The sequence below is a fragment of the Rhodnius prolixus genome, unplaced genomic scaffold, assembly GCF_049639745.1.
Source record: "Rhodnius prolixus isolate KJV_2025 unplaced genomic scaffold, Rpr scaffold_4, whole genome shotgun sequence".
Lineage (NCBI taxonomy): Eukaryota > Metazoa > Arthropoda > Insecta > Hemiptera > Reduviidae > Rhodnius > Rhodnius prolixus.
This window is the reverse complement of record NW_027411614.1, coordinates 22,304,256-22,326,927: the sequence shown is the minus strand read 5'-3', so window position 1 is coordinate 22,326,927 and position 22,672 is coordinate 22,304,256. Positions and strand designations below refer to the sequence as shown.

Here is a 22,672-nt window from a genome sequence, read left to right as displayed (position 1 = left end):
TATTCTGACTAATTGACATCGCTTGTAATCAGATACTGGCTCCAACTGGGAATTTGTTAATCGTGTAATTCTAAAATATCAGGTGTAAATGAATTTTCAAAGGTTAATTTGGCAATGCTAGGCTTCATTGCAACATAATTTGAAATTTATTCTATCAGAGCATATTTATCGCAACTCCCTCATCTGTGCATGTTGATAAATTAGGTTTTATAAAATTAATTAACACCTGATTTTAAAGTATCAAATGCAATTTTCTCTTTTATGAATATATATCCGACTATCCTAACGTAATAGTTTTATTTATTAAATGCCAACTATAGTGACGAGTTTAGTCGCGTTTCTCCTTTCGACGAAACAAGATGGAGGAACTATTTCTATATTTAATTTTGCCTAGTATTTAGATGAAATTTAGTATTAAGGGATTGAGAACCAAATTAAATGTAGCAAAAAATTACCTGAATTCTCCATTAACTGACCGCAGAATTGTTAAAAATATTGTAGCTTCGCAAATATTATGGTCCAACAGAGGTTTCTTTAAACATTCAAACCAATAAATGTATCAATATCCATAACCTATGAGCAATAACCTTTAAAAATTGAGCGCGATGAGAGCGAAGAAATCAAACATGTCATAACGCTTTGCTCTACTCTCTATAGATAGCGTTGCTCTATCTTCGCTTTGCTCACCACTATGAGCGGCCCCATAATGTTAACTTGTGTTTGATTTCGCCGCTTTGCTCGCCGATCCACTATGTTTCCAGCCACTACACGTCACTACGACGTTTCAGATCATCGACTGAAGCCATGGGATTAAGGTTACTGTACGCTATTTTTTAGATATCCACACAAAAAATAGTCCGTTTGGGTTAAGTCCAGAGATCGAAGTGGCCATTGGATAAGACAATGAGTCCCTAAGCACTCTTCATGGAAATTTCTGTCCAGGTAACCTCGAACAACTCTCGCATTATGAGCCGGGCAACCATCTTGTTGAAAATACATTATCTAGCCGACGTTGTAGAGGAACATCTTCAAGCAAGTCTCTTAAAAAAAGTTAGGTACCTTACACCAGTTAGGTTCTCTCTGTAAAAGTATGGGCTAGATCTTGACTTCGCCACCATAAGTGCTGTTACAAGCAAAGCGTGGGAGTCCAGAGTTTTGGCTTGCCTATCCGTTGGTTGTGCCCAGTTTGAATAGATTCTTTAAAAAAAAATAACGTAATTTTGACAATAAACTGAAATTTGTTTTTCATATTTTTAATTACTATAACTTTTGAAAAAATTCATTAGATGAATTTGACTTGGAAAATTTCCCTTTTCCCAGTGTATAAATATTGTATTTTGCAGGAATTTTTCTCATTTTTGAAAAGTCCAATTCCCTTCTACAAAAAAAAACGATGATTTATTTGTTAAGTAAGCTTTGAAATGCGAGAAACCCTTGTTTTTGCCTTATTTTGCTCAAAAATGTCTTTTTTATTGATTTTGAATGTCGAAATTTCATTTTTATCATTTATAAAATACATCAATCTGTCGGAAATTCCCTCAGCTTCAAAATGCATGCATTGGTTTTGCAAAAAACTGAATTGTTTTTCCATTTATTAGGCTTAACAATGCAAAAAAACAAACGGTTTTTGACCTGAAAAATTAAAAAAAAAAAATCCGCAACGTAAACCGATTTGGTTTTCAGTGGATTTTGGTTAGTTTTGACCCAAATAATAAAGAGAAAGGAAACTTTTTCATGTTGGTGAACTTTTCAATTAAAATCGTTCTAGGAGAACCGTGATATAAATATCAAAAATCATTTGAAATCGGTTGGTCAGAAATTCTTAAAAAAAATTTAAATATCACTTGCAATATAAACTTTAGATATACACATGGCTGACCGCAGAATTAATCCGTCAAGGCCGTGGGGCTATAAGGATAATTGTAGGCCTATTAACGGGCCACTGCAGGCTCAGAAAGCACATGCATCGCATGGGCCTGGCAGATGATAGCCTTTGTAGGTTCTGTCAGGAAGAGGAAGAAACGGCACTACACGTGTTGTGTCAGTGTGAGGGGCTCGTATGGCTAAGGATGTTACTTCTCGGGGAGGAAAAACCAAGGCCTGAGAGCTTTACCCAGGAGCCACTCTCCAGAATTAAGAGTCTGATTAAACGGACGGGTCTGGAGGGTGAGCTCTAAAGTCGGGGAGCCACAATAGATCCATAGGGGTCGCGGTGGCGCAGGCCTTGAGGCCACCCAAATTTAATCTAAATCTAGATATACACATATTCAGTTCAAACGAACGTCTCCAACACTTCGAAAAAAAAACATTTTTACACAGACTAGATGTTCACAGATAGACTCAACATAAATAAAGAAAATAATTATAAATAAATGAACATGTTACTCTACGTAGGACGGAATGGATATTAAGATAAATAATTTGAAAATATGTTTAAAACTTAAGTAAATTTCTAAAAACATGGCAACTCAATAACAGGTAAAAAAGAGTGTTAGATATGGAGGGAGAAGGATATTCTTTGTTGATCCTTCGGCAGCCTGTTGCTTACTACAAATATTCAATAACGTTCCATCAATTTAGCATGCGACTCCCATGATATGCTTTCTTCATATTATACCTTGTATACTGTTAGAGTGGGTCGAGAGAGAGTTTAGAATACTAAAATGGAGACCTTTCAACTAGTCGCGGAAAGCTTGAAGGTCATATTCTCTAGAGTGTGTGTGTGTGTGTGTTAGATACGTTTGTACGCTAATACACACGTTTGTATACTTACACACGAAATATGTTCAGTAGTCAACTGGATCACTCAAGGGAACACTCTTAAAACCTTTCTATCAGGAAGAAGTATGTCCTGTCGGTAGCATGAGATTGAGCTAGGATTTGGTGCAATGCAAGGTCGGGCGGTGGTATTAAGATAAGGCGAGTAGAAATAACTCTCCGTTATCAAGGCCAAGTTGGTGAGTGGGTAGAGTATTGGGGATGGTGTAACACTAAGGCCCCCAGCGTCTAAAGAAAGAGCCCCAAACAGCAATGGACGTTGTTATCAGACAAGAACGTTTCTCTACTAAAATAAACACACTAAGTTACCAGCAGATTATACATGGCACTAGATTTGGCGGTGCTGGTTGAAAATCAGGCTAAGAAGTTGCCTACTTGAACTATGCCTAAAGGCAACAACTTTTACTGAACTATTTTCTTATCTTTCGTCACAAAGATGTAGCCTTGTCTCTTGCACAGATAGATGGCTAAAAGATGTGGCAATAAAAACAGTCGAGAATATGAATGGATGATTTTCTACTAAGATCAAGAATCGATATCGACCAATTAAGCCACCTCTGTGCTAAACTTTTTTTTTCTGGTCAAAAATAATGATTATCGTAGTCAATAAAATAGCTAAATATTAGACTACTACGAATATTAGATTACAAATTTCTTTGGTACAATTAATAGATTAAGGACCAGCCTTTTAATACAAGCTTAAACCAGAATGGTAAAAAAGATTTGATTAACTTGGTTTTAGCAAGGTTGACTTTTGTGTCCGAGCTTAGTTTCATACAAAAATTTCGAATATTTAAATTGTTTTTTTACTCAATTCGCTGCACAGAAAGCGATGTAACCAATTCAACTAAACTTTGGCCCATCTGAGATCATTGCGATATTTACATCATATTATGTGCGGAGTTTTTGCGATAGACTGAAACGAAAGGAGAATTTTTTTAAACAAACTAAAAGCGGAGGAAGAATTTAAAAAATTGAGAAGTCATTTTGTAATGGTGTGATAAAAGTAAGTACAAGTAGTTTTTCTAACATTGTTGTAAAAGAGAACACAATATTCCGCAATTTCAGTTCCATGTTTACGATAGAAGATATTGTAACGAAGTTGACCTGGGCGGAGAAGAAAGGCCTAGATTGCTCTAGAGGTTGAACGACCAAAGTCAGTAACAGGCCGCCACTGCATAAACAAAAGAGGCGGTATCTACCTGTGGCAGAGAAGAAAGGCCTAGATTGTTCTAGGTGTTAAGCGACCAAAGTCGGTATCCGGCCACCACTGTGTAGACAAAAGGGCCGGCCTCTACCTGGCTAGAAAGGAAAGGGCTAGATTGTTCAAGGAGTTAGTGACCTGTGTAAAAGCCAGCTAAGAGAAAGGCCTCAGTTGGGGTGGTGGCATATGTGTTTTCCCAGCCAGTGATTGACAGGTAGGAGCGAGACAGAGAGTAGGAGGAGGGCGGCCCCAGCTGAGGTGGTGGCAGTATGTTTTCTCCAGCCAATGAACGTCAGGAGGGCGTGGAAACTTATGCTCAGAGAGTTGGAGGAGGGCAGTCCCAGTTGGAGGGAGGCACGCAGTTAAAAGGAGGCAGACACAGCTGGAGAAGTCAGTTTTAATCGAGTTTTTAAGGAGTTTTAAGGAGTTTTAAAGAAGAGTTCTTAGTCAGTTGTAATCAAGTGCAGTTAGTTATTAGAGTTCTAGAGTTTAGAGTTTTTAGTCAAGTTGTGGAGAGACACTTTGGAAGTGATAGTTTTTGAGAGAATCAGTGTTGCGGAGTGCTTCAGTGGTAGCTAGTTGGGCAAGTAGTCAGTTAGTGAGTAGAGCTTTGTTTGTGTAGCAGAGACTAGTGCAATGCGGTGCAGTGCGGACCAGTAGTCAGTCGGGGAACAGTTTTGTGGCGTTACGTAGTGAGTAAGTAACAGTAAACTGTTGTGACTGTTGTAAATGGTGACTGTAATGAATAGCGTTAGTTGCTAGTAAACGTTAATGTGAGTAAAGGTAATGTGTTAATAAATCAGGTTATTACTTACAACTTTAGCGAGTTTTATTATTTAATCAAACCCACATATTATTAAAATAACTAGTGGCAGGCACTAGTTGTGTAAGTAAAGTTCTTTCTTAGTAAAAGGACAAGAGAAAAACTTTACAATATGATTTATGTTTCAGGAAAATCAATAAAGTTAAACTAATAACAATAATATAATAATTTAGAGTAAAGCAGAAATATAGACAGCAAACAATTATATATTTTTCACCTTTCACTTGTGAAGGAATATTCATATATTTGGTATTTTATCAGCAATAATTTCTCAAAAAATAAACGCATTTTTAAGTCATGTGGGTAAGTGCCTTATTATTATTATTATTATTTTTTTATTTAAGGTGCGTCAACATCTAAGGTTATTAGCGCCTGGAGCTTTTTTCAGTGCACTGCTGGCTTCCGGACAGTGTTCTCTCGTTACAGACAACTTTGTCCATCACCGGACAGTGAGCTGTAAGAAGCTCCAAGGAAAAGAAAATCAAAGGGTCAGCAGCTGGTAAGTGCCTAATTATTATTATTATTATTTTTTTTTTTTTATTTTTTGGCGCATCGACGACAATGGTCATTAGCGCCCCTAGAGCTATGTTCTTTTCTCAGACTAGGATGCACATGTGTCTCCACCCGATTAGCGTCCAACCAATGTCTCATCCATCCTAATTATTATTATTGTTATTATTATTTTTTTTTTATTTAAGGCGCGTCAACATCTAAGGTTATTAGCGCCTGGAGCTTTTTTCAGTGCACTGCCGGCCTCCGGACAGTGTTCTCTCGTTACAGACAACTTTGTCCATCACCGGACAGTGAGCTGTAAGAAGCTCCAAGGAAAAGAAAATCTAAGGGCCAGCAGCTGGTAAGTGCCTAATTATTATTATTATTATTATTATTTTATTTTTTGGCGCATCGACGACAATGGTCATTAGCGCCCCTAGAGCTATGTTCTTTTCTCAGACTAGGATGCACATGTCTCTCCACCCGATTAGCGTCCAACCAATGTCTCATCCATCCTAATTATTATTATTGTTATTATTATTGATTTAATCAATATTATACAGTAAATATTATATATTGTAGTATAGTAACAATGAGGAACTAGCAAGTACAGGCAGCATTTCCCAAACTTTTATTGCAGTACATTCATGATTAATACAGTCTCTTCGCAAATATATTATTTAAATATAAATGTCTAAATTATATCTAGCAAATTATTTTATCGTAAGAGAATTTGTAGTAATTTTCAGTGAAATTAATCCCGTCTAGGTTAGCTTTTCTGGAGATTATTAATGAATGAAATTCTGTGTAAATAAAATTTGTGCTTGTATTACGAATAGCTTACACTAAATTTACTAAAAAGGTTTTTAGAAAGTATAATTATTGGAAACGTAAATTGAAATTCTAACCTAAAACGATTTGAATCCCCTACAAAAAAGCTCCAATTAGAAAACAAATTGATCCATCAGCTCTAATTGAAGTTAGAGCTTTCATTTTTAAGATTAAAAGATTTTTTTGCCTAGTGTGAAAGGGCTGAATAATATTTTGCAATAAGAAAAAACTTTATTAATTATTTTCATAACGAGTTTATTGCTGTTTTCTCCCAGTAATAAGAACTTCTATTCTGTTCAGGGGAAGAAAGAAAAATACGATGAATAATTTCCCCAGATTTCACTTAGAATACATTACGTTTGGTATCTTAGGATGGTGAAATGAGTTTGATGAAACAGACTATGGGTGAGTGGAGGGCGCCCAGGAAAGTAACAGGGCCAAGACCATCTTAAGAGATAGCGAAAGAAGTAGATGAGATTGGTATTGCTTAGAAAAGGAGATCTGAAGCAATATTCCAATTATCAACTCTGTTCGCTTGGCAAGCTCCTCTGTCTTTCTTTAGTGTACCGCCGACAACGGAAGTAAGTCCCAAACAAATCTTCATTGATATTCAAATCAACAGCCGCAAGTCTTTTAGGCATGTAGGAGAAAGTAAGGAAGACTTCCTCTCAAGCCGATAATTTACATTTTCTCTTCATGATAATTATTTCCGATTTTAGAGAGAGCCATCCCAATCTCTTTATTAATAATTCTATAGATATTTAAGAGGCTGAGAATATTGATTGAATAAGTCTTCCAACACTGCACAAGGCAATGGACTAGCCATTTCTTAAGGAATTTTTGAGTACCTGCTGCTATCCCAGCCTAATAACACAAACTCTTACACTAATACCTCTGAACTCACCTTAACTTCTTATACCTTACATGTACGCCGTACAGATCTAGTAAGGGAACCACTGGACCACGGGTTGATGCTTTGATATCTCATCAGAACGATACCTTCCGTGGCACCAGATTTTGTCAAGGTGTGATTTCTATCTGAACGATAACCAAGCCCGTGAAAGCTTCCACATAAACATCATGGCTGCAGCGAATGTGATTAAGTTTACGGATTATTATATCAAGTCTTCTGGCCCTTGCCTAACAGTTTCCTCTCTCCAAAACCCTAACCTTCTAATGAATCCAATTCAATCCAAAAACTCCCCTTCTATTCCAAAATCTTTTATTCAACGCCGCATCTGAATTAGGAGTGACAACTCTGTGAACAACTCTTTTCTTCTAGGACGCAGGTTACATTGCAACACTTTTGCTCTCCTAGCCCCCTACCCAAAAAGAAGAAAAGCAAGAGCGGCACAGAAAACGAATGGATTGTTTAGATTTGTTGATTTCAAAGCCGACAACTGGTGAAAGATTTTTTGAACTTAAAAAGAAAAAGGCTGATTATCAAACGAATGTTTGTTCAAACTGCACCATTTCTGAAAAGCACATTGGGCAAAACCAATGGAGAAAAGAAGCTTTTTGCTAGCTTTAATGTTTTAAAGCAAATAACCGCCCCAAAATAAGCTCAATTCTCCATTTGCACAAGTACATGGATGCTAAAGTACTTTTTATGCTAAACTCTGACTTCTTCCAATGTTTTTTAAACTTGAATTATGAAATAAGGACGACCCAGTCTGTAACAATCACCTCAGTTCTAGAAAATGCTTATTTGTGACTAAAAAACACCTCCCTGCCTTTAAGAGGTAAAATTAGAGATGTGGGAGAAAACGAATCACCAAAACAAGTGGCATCAACTACCTAAAAGATACAACTAATACAGGGAGTAACTCAAGGATGCGAAACAAGGACTTCCTACGAAAGGATGTGAAACGGGTAAATTAACTAAGACGTACCACGAAAGCGAAGGTACAATGTAAGCTGTTTGCTAGTAGGTTTTGGAGGAAAGAGCATTAAATCTCCTAAATGAAAAATTTCCTTCGTCCAAAATGCCCATTTATCAAAGGTGCAATGCGCTAATAAGAACGAGTATTCAGACTTTTTGATTGGAGGGTGACAGTATTTCCGCTAAGTCCTCTAATAGAAGGGAAATTGACAGTTCTGAAGGCAAACCAGATCTAGAAAGGTGCAACTGATTGCTAAGTCTATATCTATCTTTCAGCGTTCTTACAACTTAATATTCAAGTCTCAGAAAGTACAGGAAAGGCTTGTAATAAGATAATGTGATAATAGTTCGATCATGGAACTATCAAAATGTGAATAACTACCACACAATTTACTGCACAAATTAGTGCAAAGAAATTACAGTATAAGATAACTTATAACTACTTTATTACGTATGCAAATATCTAACCCGTTTTTTCCAGTAATTAAGTTTACCAGTCAAAATAGAAACGCGACCCAATCAACAAATTTCAGCAGGACTATTCCTTAGTACAATAAAACAGCATTAGAGCAACAAGCCGTTGTTTACAATCCAACTAAACATCTTAATCAATGTAACTTGGTAGGCCAATCGTAGAATCAATAAGGACGACATTGAGTGAGATTCATGTACTGGATGGAAGTGATCATTGCGATTACACTCCTGTTTGTCCATTTATATCACTTTTAATCTAGCAGTAACGTCGCCCCATCTTGTCAGCAAGCCTACCAATATGTCACTGCCAATTTAACGCAACTTCAGACTTTCATCTAATCTCTTTCTAGATTATTCCTTAAATCAAACCTCCTACTCACCGTTAGGTACAAGTTGATAGCTAGATTATGTTATATTCAGGGTGTTCATTTGAGACGGCTCAAATGCATTTCATGCTTAAATGGTTAATCTGAGCAAAAAATGGTAGAGGAAAAATGTGTTGCCCGTCACCTCTAGTTTCAGAATATGTGACTTGATTTTAGATTCCTGCCCGCATACGCGGGTACAGAGAGCAGTTGATAACCTCCCGGCTAACCTGGAGCCAGAGGAGGCACCTTTGAAGGCACAGTACATGCTTCACAAGTTGAGTAAAGTGCATTATTTGATAAATTAAGGAATAAGTTTGATCCTTTACATGAAAGCTATTGATCACTTAAATATGTGGCAGGAGGTTTCCAATTTTTTTTGGTAATTAAACGCAACTCTCCCAAAATTACCAAAGAATTATTAAACCTTGTTGTTTGTAACAGATGTAAAATTAATTTTTAGCCATTTTGTGTACGTTTGAAAACATCTAAAGCTCTTAACATTTGATTTTTCTTAGAAAAATCACTCGGAAAACGACTTATTTGCCGATATTAAGAAAAATACTGGCATTACCGCCTTGGCAATATTTTTGGTAGAACGGGGATGAAAAAAATACATAAAAATGACCTATCGTGAGCTCTTCTTTCTCTTTGAGAACAAGTTTTTTTTTTTTTTGGGCCTATGCCTGTGGCCATTAGCCAACGATTCAAGAACAGTATGTTCAATATTTGAATTTAACTATCATTTCATTTCCACTATTAAATCATTTAAGCTTACACTTTAATACATCCCTCATTAATAAATTCTGTTAATTCTTCGCTTGTGGATCTAACTTCCTGTATAATGTTAATATAATTAAATGGACTTTTTATCTTTTTTTGAAGAGAGCTGAACAGTTTGACTCTATAGCTACTATATTTTTTACATTCCATCAGAATGTGCTCCAAATCGTCAAGTGTACCGCATTCTGTACATACATTAAAACTGTCCGGTAGGACAGTTGTATAAGGGTTGATCGTCAAAAACTGCACGAAAAAGCGAAATGTTGAAAAACACCCAACTTTGACAATTTTTTTCTCTTTTTCTATAAAAGATAAAATTCCCAAATTTTCTTTAAATTATAGGGCAAACCCTCCTTTATAGCTGCAATTTTTTTGCAACAACCCAGATCTAATAGGTTTCGAGCAAAAACGGCTTTTTCAAAAATTGTTGTTGTTCTTGTTCTTCTTCTTCTTCTTGTTGTTGTTGTTACCTTTTTTGTAAACTACGTAGCGCCTAAACGCGGGAACCGATTTTCATGAATGAGGTGTCATTCGATTCGGAATTTTATGTAGATGTGCCTTTTGGGGGTCTCGACGCTGTACATCGCATAGGAGAGGAGTTAGCCCCCTTTATGTAAGGCCCCCTCCAAAATTATTATTACTAATTATTCTGTAAATCTTAGCCCGATTTTGAAATAATTTGGTAGGATGATAGAGTTAGGGCTCCCCTACGTAACATTAAAGCGGCGATCAGCTCTTACACTTGTTAAGGGAAAGTATAGCAATCGTTTCAAATTATCGACACGAGAACCGATTGTCATGAATGAAGTGTCATTCGAATTGAAATTTTTTACAGATTTGCACTTTAAAAGTCTGAACGCTGTGCCTCATAAAGAGGGGAGTTTGCCCCACCCAAGTAAGGCCCTTTCTAAAACTATTATTACCAATATTTCTGTAACGCTTTGTCCGATTTTGATAAAATTTAGCACGAATAAGTGGTTAAAGCTCCTCTACGTTGCTGATGCTCTTGCACCTACTAAGAGGAAGTACTGCAATCGTTAAAATTATCAATGGGTGAACCTATTTACATTAATGAATAGTCGTTCGATTCAAAATCTTTGCCTTTTAGGGAGAAGTACTGTAATCGCAGTTTATTTTTCTTACTCCTCTTAAGAGGAAGTACTGAAATCGCAGTTTAATTTTGCTTTTTACGTACAAATACCTTCCTATTTTATTCAAAACGCTTTCTCAAAAAAATTGTTATTGAGGATGGCAACTATAATCATTCTTTAAAAAGATCTCTCCAATGGTAGTTACGGTTCCGACTTAACACCTTATCAGGTTATAATGATAGAATTGCTTATTCTAAATTTTAAAAAAATCTGTGAAGCAGATAAGTAACTTTGTAAAATAGACAAAAATGAAAATCTATCCAAAAGGTACAAAAATCTCTTTAACAAAAACTTACAGTTTAAAATGTTAAGTATAAGGGTTGATTAAACGCCAAAAGGTACACAAATCAGCTAGTACCCAACATTTCATTCATGCTTAGCTGATATAATTTAAGTAATTTTGCTGCATTAACTTTTTCTTCACATTTTTTTAGAAATTATTAGATGTCACAGACCCTTATGCTGGCCAGATCATAATATTATTTTGTTATAATTATGATAAAATGTATCTTATATCTTCGTTTTTAAATAGGTACTTTATTTTAACTCCATTTCAAATTATTCTTCAAATTTCTCTTTAATATGCCCTTTATTCTTAGTAGTCACATATACATTCATGTTAAAGTAGAGAAAAACAAAGTTAGAGTCAGCTACTGTTTAAATTTGAATCACGGATTTAACAGAATATTTCAGTCTTGAATTCGTCTTACCGAAATATTCGTGAGCACAAATAACACACAGTTAATAACAAGTAGATTATTCAACAATAATTATTCATTTCTCAATTGTAATTTAATTTAGGCCCCCTAATTTTACTTATAGTAAAATACTGGAATAATTAGCTGTCCTAAAAATATGCATATCTTATTTATTATATATTACATATATTCAACATTGTGAGAAGAACAGCTACATTGAGAGTGTAATTGAAGAAAACTATATTATTTGCGATAAAGCCAGATAATTATTACCTATTATTATAAACGTTTGACTACTACATAAAATAACAATTACTTTAATCGAAGAATGAACTTAAACCGACGATTTAAAAAAATAAATAAAATAAAATAAATAAATAAAATAAACAAAATCATTGATGTATGTTGATATAAGCATTTTTTAAAAGAAGGTTTTGAATTTTTTAGCCTCATAATTTTTTTTTATTTTTTATAACGTTTTTCTTTTTAACCTGTAATTAGTATTAGCTCTTCCTATTCTATTTAAGTATGCACCACAGAGTCCATGATTGGATCTGATTCTATTAATTATCCTGATGCTTCTTCTATTTAAATTGAGGTCAAGAAACCAAGGTTTAACACCTACTAGGGGATTACTTTTCTTATAGAAAACTCCTTTATCAATCAAATCATGTTCTCTCTGCCATTTATCTAACATCCTAATCCTAACGATTGGTCTAATATCCGTAAAGGGGAGTTTATAATTTACAATGTCTCCCAGAGTACCAGCCCGTTTGGCCAGGCTATCGGCTACCTCATTTCCGGTGATGTGGGCATGCCCTCTAATCCAGACTAGTTTGAGTAGTTTATTTTGAACTTTAATGTTGTGAATTAACTTAATTATTTCTATTGTAAAATGTGAAGTGTGTGACTTGTAATGGATGTTGGCCAGAGAATCTAATAGACTTCTACAGTCAGACATGATAGCCACTTTCTTAGTGTTTAGCTTTTCTATATATTTCAGCGCTTCAATGAAGGCTATTGTCTCGGCAGAAAAAATGGAGGCGAAAGTGGTAACTTAAACATTTTTTTGACATTATTTGAGGGATCGTAGAAAGCAGCTCCTACATTGTTCCCCACTTTGGAGCCATCATTGTATATAATCTGAGTATTTGGTAAAAAGTGCGAAACGTCCTCACGAAATGTATTAATAGTCTAAAGATGAATTCTTTCTTTATAGTCAGGCATGTATGCAACGGATACATTCTTCGTCAAGAAATTATAATCACAGAGAAATACTGGTATCTTATCAGAACGAATTATTGCAGACTGGAACTCAGTTAGTTCCAGAAAACTATCTATAATTAGTGGGGTAACTTTGTTTTTCCAGTAGGCAAAGGTTAAAACCGTTACTGATAAGGAATTGATTCTACTTGAAACAGTTGGAGAGAAAGACATGGTTCTTAAGATATAACGGTCTGTTAGCATCCTTCTTCTCAAATGCAGAGGTGGTTCATTTGCTTCCGATAACATGACGTTGACAGGAGTACTATTGAGGTATCCCATGCATAATCTTATGCATTTGTATTGAATTCTGTCTAAGCACTGAAGTTTGGTTTTACAGGCCCTACTATAAAATATACAACCGAAGTCAAAAATAGCTCTTACCGTAGATCTATAGAATAAAAGGCAGGTCGATGGATCGGTTCCCCAGTTATTAAAACAAATCATCCGAAGTATATTTACATATTTTTCTGTTTTACCGACTAGTTCATTAATGTGTGCGGTCCATTTCAGTTTTCTGTCTAGTAACAATCCCAAAAATCGCACTTTCATTTTGCAGGGGAATAGAGTGTCTCCTAGTCTAACTTCTTCCCCCATAGGTATCGATCGTTTTCTACTAAATGGACAAACGACACATTTAGCTACAGTAAGGTTAAGGCCATTATTTAGAGTCCAGTCGAAGAATTTTTTCATAGCGAGATCTAAGTTTTCTACGCAAGTAGTAGTGTTCTGATTTGCGCTATAAACACAAATATCATCTGCATATTGAATAAGTTTAACCTCGGAATGGCAGATACTAGTAAGGTCCGATGCATACACAGCGTACAGCAAGCAGCTCAAAATGCTCCCCTGAGGCAAACCAACCTGGGCAACTCTAGGTCCAACAAGTTGATCAACAATTTTAACAAATATACTTCTCCTATTTATTATATTTAATATGTTATACACAAATTTTTGAGGAAATCCCATGGCAAGTAATTTACGTGTTAATATACCAAGATGCACATTGTCGTAGGCTCCAGAAATGTCCAAGAAGGCTGCTACTACTGATTTGTTAGTGGTGAATGAAATGTCTATATCGGATAGTAACAAAGAGTGGCAATCCGAGATTGTTCTTCCCTTTCTAAAGCCGAACTGTGATTCGGGTAATAGGGAGTTACTTTCTAAATACCATTCAAATCGTGCTTTAACCATTCTTTCCATTTGATTTGAAAAAGTCCCTAACTCCTACCAATATAATCATGAAGATTAATAGCAGAGGAGTAATTAAAGATTCTTTCAGTACAAACAGCTAAACTGTAGTACCTGTGAAGATTTTGTTGATTTTTATTGCTAAAATAATGGTAATATGGAAGTTTGAGATTCTGTTGGCAGCGTGGGATATTACAATGATTAACAAATCGTATTCAAATCAAAATTATCTCAAAATTGAAATTTTAAAGCGACTGTTTTTAACTAACAACCAGCGAACAAGGGCCAGCCGAGAACAGTCCAACACAGACGTTATGGAGGACTTTTCCCTTAGCCGGGATTAAGGTAACCCTCAATCTCACCTCTCCACCACGTTGAAGGCTGGGCAAATGGTGTCATCCTCAGTACTTCTGAGGAAAGTGTTGGGGTGAGCGAAGCTATCTCTATGGACTGCCACACATACTGAATATGGAAGCAAGATATCCCATACTGCTGCACCATTCTCTTATTAGCACCTCCTTAGTTCTATCATGTTAGCTTCCCAGTACCAAAAAAGGAAAATGCAAGATTAGGCTGGGCTTATTCGTCAGATCTCCTCGTGGAAAGCCAGTGAAAAACTGCTTAGCATATTTTTTAATTGATCTCATGTAAGAAAATCGTCCAGCATAGTTTAGGAAAATAATAAAGCAAATGTTAAATGAAATCAATAGCATGTTCATAAAAAATGAGGAAAATTAGCGGTAAAATAATCTACCAACAAAATTATAAATAAAACTTTTTGAAAATTAGACCTGACTAAACACTCAAAACTTCCCAACTAACTTCAATAATATTTAATTACAATTAAATGATTTAATTACAATTAAGTATGAACAACGTTGTTGCAACATTTAATCTACTTAACTGAAAAGCTAGAAATTTTAATTTCATTACTGTAAAAAGGGATGTTTTAATGTAAGAAAATTAATTGGATAAGATGAGCGAGCAGAAGGAAGAATGGTGAATATCTTGTGACGAAGATGGTAAAGTAAAAGTGAAGGATTTATGTTATACGCTGGAGTGATGGTAGAAAAAAAGTTTAAGAGATCACTTTAAAATAAGTGGCTGACTCAAGTGTGTGGCAGATTTAATAGCAGAAGGATAAAAAGACGTCCTTACATATAAATATTTCGAAAGGGTTGGAAAGTCCCTTAATGGCCAAGGATGGGTGCGATTGTGACTCTGTGACACTCAACTTCTTTATGTTACCTTACATAAATAAAGTCCTAAAGAAGTAAACTTTCTTTATAAAAATATTTTTACCGAGTGTAAAATAAAAGTGGCACATTATTATTTTCTAAAAAAAAAAAGAAACACTAAACTCTAATATAGATATACCGCACCTAACTTTAAATGGAGGTTTCAAACTATTTTGCTACGGCGGTGGAACAATTTATTTTGGCTATGATCGTGCAGAAACTCTGTATTTACCACTTGGTTACGTGTTTCGAAACTACTTCATGAAATTTATATTTACATATAAAATTACAACATTATCTTACATTGTATACAAACCAATTTAGTTGAATTATTTATTTGATATCAATTGTTACATAATTTTAAGCACAATTATTGGAGTTTACTTATTTTATTAAAAAAGGCCCATAAAAATTGAGTTTTAATTAATTTATTTTAACGATAACCGCCAAGAAACTAAAGTTAACCGTAGGTACTAAATTGCAGTGCAAATTGCTAAATGTAATTACAATTTGGGAAATTTTGGGAATTAGTATTTATTACTGCATTTTGAGGGGTACCGAGATTGTAAGGAGCTTCTAAAAAGTTAAGTGCTGGAAGGAAGGTCAAAGGCGATTTGTATTAGATTCGATTAAAATCTTGGCTTTCTGTTAAATGTGTTCATAATGAATTATGAATGAAAGGTGTTAATTAAATAATAATGAATTAAGCATCCGCCTTTATTGCTAACATTAAATAATAGCCCTTCAAAACGCCTGAAAACATAGGCAAGTCTCTACTGTTTACTTACCTCTGCCGGACCTTTAGATTAATGATGTTTCGAAAGCAATTTGCCCTTAAAAAAATTCTTATTTTTTTTTAAATGAATGATAAGCAGGTTTCAAGCAAACGGATCCGTCTTGACCATCCTAACTTTGAGGTAACTATTTCAAAAGGGTTGGAGAAGCTGGTAGTGGATATTTGATATAAGTGTGTATAGCCTAATCTTGACGTAATTCAGGTTCGTCTCTGGTTTAGGAAAGTACGAGTATGTCTAGTTTTTTGTATAAATTAAAAACACACAGTATTTCTGACGAATACGTAAAATATCGTTTTTTCTGCAACCATGAAGGAATGTTCTCATTACTCAATTACAATCAGCTATGTAATGCCCAACTTCCCACACTAGTGGGGAAAAATTCCCATTAGTGACACTTTCCTCACAAGTGAGTGAAAAAACTTTATTGTGCTTCCTTGATATAAGAAGTTTTGTTATTAAATATTTTCTGTAAAACTTTAATAAGCTTATTTAACGTAACTAAATAATTAAAAAACGAATATTAAAATATAAAATAAAAATTGAAAGGAATATAGAAATAAAAATAATACTTTAATAAATAATTAGGTATTTTTAATTATAACAGTTAAAAAGGTTATAGTGTCACCTTATAGAAATTTAAAATGGATTCTAGTGATTCCTGTTTAGTTTTTTTTTAGTTAATAACCCTAATGTTGCAGAAAAAATATAATATTTAACTCGAGTGTAAAGTATTTTCCTCACACTCGGCAATTTGCACTTGCACTCGCTTCGCTCGCTCGTGCGTACAAACCCTGCCTCGTGTGAGGAAAAGTACTACTTTCCGCACTTGTTAAATACATAAATAACTACTTCATTGCTACACTATCAAATTGATCTAAACAAATAGTTTTAAGGTTGAAAGTGATGTCAAACAATTTTTGGGTTACTAAAGACCTTTTAACTTGGGAAAATGGTATTTATCTTGTTCTTCATAGCTTCATTAAAACAAATATTTTGTTGTACGAAGAAGGATGTTACGCTCTCTCTAGGGCGAGAACGCAATATGTTCGGGCTCGCCAGCTACCAGTGGAGAAGGGGGTGGGTCGAGAAAAAAAAAAAGCGAAAACAAAAAAAAAAGTTGAGCGCCACGCCGTTTTTACTTATGGCTGTGGGGTATACGACGAAACCCAAAAGAAAACAAAAGAAAATTGATATACCAAGTATGGCTTGTATTAAACAATTACAAGGCTGAACACAAAAATAAATAATAATAATTAAAGTAATCGGATATTCAACGTTCCCAAAAGTTCACTCACAACAAAACTAAATAAATCAAAGGAAAGGTGTTACTTCTGATCCTCCTTCTCTCTTCGAGCTGACAGCCTGTCCTTCGCCAGCCCCTTTCAGGAATTTCTTGAGGTGTCCCCCGATGGAAGGAATTGAGGAGTAAGGCGATCACCCAATCTTTTCTTGCCAAAGTACTCCGCTCGCTCTTTCCACCTCAACCTTGCTCTCGTCTAGCCCAAAACCAGATTTTCCTCTGTGTGGCCACACACAACTTGTCGCTCCTGTCACCAAAACTCAACTCTCTCGTTATTTTTTTTTCTTTTTTTATCCAGGTGACCCTTTTTTTAAAAAAAAACACATTCCCATATGATTTAATTGATTTCCCAGGCAGCACTGAACTCAACAAAATAAACACAAATAATTACAATCTTTAGGAATCCCAATACCCCTACAAAAATGAAATCCAAATTTCCTGGGCCTCAGGTAGCCACTATTAAAACAATCACCACAACCACGAACAACTTCTATACCGCCATTTTTCTTACCCTTAAGTGATTTACTAATTTGAAATTAGTAACATTTTCTCCTCTTTCCCGGAAAGAAAAATGGCGGCATAGGGTGATTGCCAAGAACCCAGGGATATTATGTTAGATGGAGGGAAGGGACAACCTATTCAGTCCTCGGCCGGATGTAACTTCAAATCTTTCGCCCCCCAAATCCCAGCGAAAGCTCCTGTTTTTGCGTCCTCGAGTTCATACGCGGCTTGCGAAATCTTTTTCCTTACTCTCCGCTGCACGAATTTTGGTGCCAGTTTGCCCGAATAGTAGGTGGTCGCATCCGACTGTGGGTGAGTTTTGCACCATACCAACTGCCCCTCGGCATACTCTACAGGCCTCCTCCTTAAGTTGTAGGTCCGGCATCCTTTCTCATAAGCTCGGTCAAGTCTATCTTGAACCTCTTTGTACAGCATCGGCATTCGTTTTATTGCCTCGAGTCGGGGCTCTTGGTTGGTGATATCCGTTTCGTCTCGCCCTGTGGGCTCTTGTTCGTAGTCGGAAGCTGTTCTAGGTAATTCCCTGCCGTAATTTAAGTACGCTGGGGTGTAACCTGTTGCTTCGTGCACTGCCGTCTTTAGAGCGAACTCTAACTTCGGCAACTGGCTATCCCATTGCCTGTGGTTATCCTTCACATAGGAAGACAGCATGGTTTTCACGACTCTGTTGACTCGTTCCGTCGGATTAGCTTGTGGGTGGTACAAGTTAGTGAACCAGATCTTTGTTCCATATTCACCCATTTTATTTTGAAATTCACGTCCTTTAAACTGGACTCCATTGTCGCAGATGATAACTTGTGGCACTCCAAATTTCAAAAATACTTGATTTTCAATCAGTTCAGCAACCTTCTTCGCTGTAGCGGCCCTTAAGGGCAAAAGTATTGAATACTTTGTGAAATAATCACATACAACCAGTAGCATTCTATTTTGTTTAGTAGATAAGGGAAGAGGTCCCATTAGGTCTGCCGTAATTATCCGCCAAGGCGTTCCGGCGACTCTCTGCTCTCCCATTAAACCAGCTGGTCCTTGCTGACTGGGTTTCAATGAAAGGCATGTAGGGCACCTTGCCACGTACCTTGCAACATCCGCTGCCATCCCAGGCCAGTAATATTTCTCCTTCAATCTTTGTAGAGTTTTGAACGAACCTAGGTGACCTGATGTCGGTCTGTCATGGTACTCGAAAAGAAGGTTCTTCCTTTCTGACTTTGGCACAACTGCCTTCCATGGTCGATCTTCTCCAAGGATTTTCTTCGAATCTACAATTCTTTTGTACAACGTTCTTCCCTTTACCTTCCAAACAGGGTAGGCTTCAGGTTGCCGGTGTACCTTAGCACACAAATCTCTGTACCAATTGTCTAGCTGTTCTTCAGTATATTCAACTGCAGAGATATCCTCCTGGTCCTCTTCCAGCCTAGACAAAGCATCAGCAGCTTGGTGTAATTTGCCTGCCCGATGGTGGATAGTAAAATCGTATTGTTGCAATTTCACCGCCCACCGGGCCAGACGTCCCTGAGGGTCCTTTAGATTATTCAGCCATTTGAGAGCCATGTGATCCGTAACGACGCAAAATTTCATGCCCTCTAAGTAAGGCCTAAACTTTTCTATAGCCCACAGAACCGCCAAACATTCCTGCTCCGTAGTTGAAAACTTTCTCTCGGCTGCAGTCAGCCCTCTACTCGCATATGCGATCGCCTTCTCGCCTTCCAGATAGTCTTGACTGAGTATTGCCCCTAACCCTGAAGCTGAAGCATCAGTCTGTAAGATAAAGGGTCGATTAAAGTCAGGACAGGTGAGAATAGGAGCCGAGATCAACTTATCTTTTATTTCTCCGAACGCCCTCTGCTGATCATCGCCCCAAAAATACTTTCTCCCCTTTTTTAATAAACTTGTCAGAGGCGCCACTATTGTGGAGAAGCTGGGAACAAAACGTCGATACCAGGACGCTAGACCCAAAAACCTCCTTACTTGCCTCACCGTTCTTGGAGCCGGGAAATCCATAATCGAAGATACTTTTTCAGGATCCACTTGTAATCCATTTTTGTTGACGATATAGCCCAAATATTTTAGCTGAGGTCTACAAAAACAGCATTTCTCCCAATTCAGAGAAAGGTTTGCTTCCGCAAGACGTTCGAAAATTTTCTCCAAAATTTCTATATGTTTGTTAAATTCTTTTGTCACTATCACAATATCATCCAAATACACAAAAACATGAGGTTCCAGATCAGCGCCTAAGACATTGTCTATGAGCCTTTGCCATGTAGCTGGCGCATTGTGTAGTCCGAACGGCATCCTAGTAAAATGAAAGAGTCCTCTACCTGGAACTGTGAAGGCGGTTTTTTCGCAGCTGTTCTCCTCTAGTAAAATTTGCCAGTATGCACTCTTTATGTCTATGGTCGACAGATAGTGACCATCTCTAAGACTGTCTAAAATTTGTGTCACGAACGGCAGCGGATATGCATCCCTCTTCGTAACTGCGTTCAACTGGCGATAATCTACGCAAAAACGATGTGTTCCATTTGGCTTCTTGACAAGAACCACTGGGGACGACCAAGGACTCTTGGATGGTACTACTATTTCCTGTGCTAGCATTTCGTCCAATTCTTTATTCAATATAGCCTGTACGTGCGGAGAGACTGGGTAATACCTTTGCTTAATGGGGCGGTGGTCTGTCTCTATTACATGTTTTACTTGGCTTGTACAACCCAACTTACGCGGTCGCCTTTCTTTCCATTTCCCAACAAGTGCCTCTATAATATTCTTCTGATCTTCTTCCAGAGAAGAGTGACTAATGATCGCAGGGGTGGATTCCAGAGCCATTACTGAGTTATCAAAAGACCAGGTCCCCTTTTCAACATTAGGCACCACACTCATCTTCTTCCAAAAGTCAACTCCGAGAATAAGTGGATATTTAAGCCTTGGTACCACCAAAAAACTGATCATTCTTACCTTTTCACACAGTTCTACCGGTAAATCGATAGATCCTGCTACCATCACTTTATAGCCATCTGCCACTGATACTGATCTACTGGACGCATCCCCCAGTTCCATACCTAGTCTTGCGAATTTTCCCCATGTGTGCTGGTCTATTAGAGATCTAGTTGCTCCTGAATCTAGCAAACCTATGACTTCGTTGCCTAGTATTCTTACTTTCAAAAACGGACGCCCATCCTTACTACTCAATTGATTTATTGGTTTCGAGCAACTCATGTGGGACTCTTTCAACGCAGCCAACCTTTCTATCTCTTCTGTACTATCCTGGGTGGTCTTTGGGGTTACTTGCGAGCTGCCCCCTCCTTTACTCGCCCCCTCAAAGAGTTTTCCTGCCTCTGCTGGCACTGACAATTATTTGTCTCTACCTGCTTTCTCCCGCAGCGTTCGCAAAATATTTGTTTCGCCGCCTTACACCATCTAAAAGAATGTCCGTTCTGGTCACAGTTCCAGCACTTACCAAATGTGGAGCGGCGTTCCTTCGGACTCTGAATCTTCTCGGTGGCATTGGAACTACTGGTCGCTTCTGTCCTTCCTACGACTGCCACACTGGCTGTACTGGGCGTCTTTCGGTTCGGTGGAAGGTAAGCTAGGTCGGGTTCTAACAATGTCTTTTTTAGAGGAGGAGGTCTATACATCTGCATCCTCCAGCGATTGTCTTCGATTCTGCGACCTTTCTCAACTAATTCTGCCAGGCTTGAAATTTTTTGCAAGCCTAGACGTTCCAAATAATATGGGTGCAAATTCCGCAACACAATTCGGAGCACCTCATTCTCAGTAGGCTTTTGGGGGAGTCGATGAAAGTAATTTCTCATCACACTGACGTAAAATCCGATTTTTTCGTCTTCTCCTTGGGTACGGGATCTTATTTCTTCCCATAATCGTTCAGTGTAGTCCAACGGTTCAAATTCATTCCTCATTTCTTGAACGATTTCTTCCCAAGAAGAGGTCTCACGTCTAATTGCTTTTAGCCATATGAGCGCCCTGCCTGAAAATAAGTCAAAAGCTGAATTAAAAAGATCAGCATCACTCGCATTACGGGCAGACTTCATCTCTTCTATGGCTTCCAAAAAGGCGTGAACGCTCTGGTCATCTCCAGAAAATTTAATTCCCCAGTCTTTCAAAGGAACTTGTATTTTCTTAATCACGGGCTCACTGCAAGGATCTATTCTTTCAACTTTTCCTGCTGTCCCTGAAGTCATTCGTCGGCCAAATTCTTGCAAACATTCCATTGATTCCTCTAAGTAGCCCAGGCGCACATTCTCTTCTTCCTCATCCTCGGTGGAAAGAAGTGTGAGTCTGGAAAGTAGATCGGCCAGCCTATCCTCCAATTGACGAGCCACCGGGCTTCCTCTGTCTCCGGTGATATATGCCACCTGCACCCGAATAGCTGTCAAAATCTTACCAAAACGGTCCAATTCTATCATGTTGCCGCTAGGTCTAGAAGAAGTTTCTTCGACTTCCTGTTTTACTTTAGGATCCCTCTCTTCGCATAGGGCCCATAACTCAGCACATTTGTCAGCTAATTGCCTCTTCAGTTGCCATGCCTCAGTATTACTATCTTCTGGTCTAACTCTGTTGACCCTGTTAGTGACATGTTGTAGCCCAGTATCTATCTTTCGCAGTTCGTGCTCAGAAGCTGTTTCATCTAACTCGGTAATTAGAGCTTCTAAAGCGTTAATTTTTCCTTTGCAAATGTCCAAGTCTTCAGCTGTAGAAGTCTCATAAACTGGCAACATAGCCTTGCCTTCCCTTTCTAATCTAAGTAGTGGTCTAATTTTCCGGCGCATCTCATCCACAGTCGATTCAGCGGCAAGCCCTCTAATACGAAGCTCGTATGTCAGTTCCTCCTTACTCAATCTATTCGTATCCATTTTATGGGCTATTTAAAAAAA

General features: G+C 37.3%; 1 protein-coding gene across 2 annotated transcripts in view; it reads right to left on the bottom strand.

Annotated features, from left to right (window-relative positions):
• Positions 1 to 22,672, bottom strand: part of LOC141456057 (opioid-binding protein/cell adhesion molecule homolog) — an 869,090-nt gene that overhangs the window by 358,596 nt on the left and 487,822 nt on the right. The window lies entirely within an intron of this gene.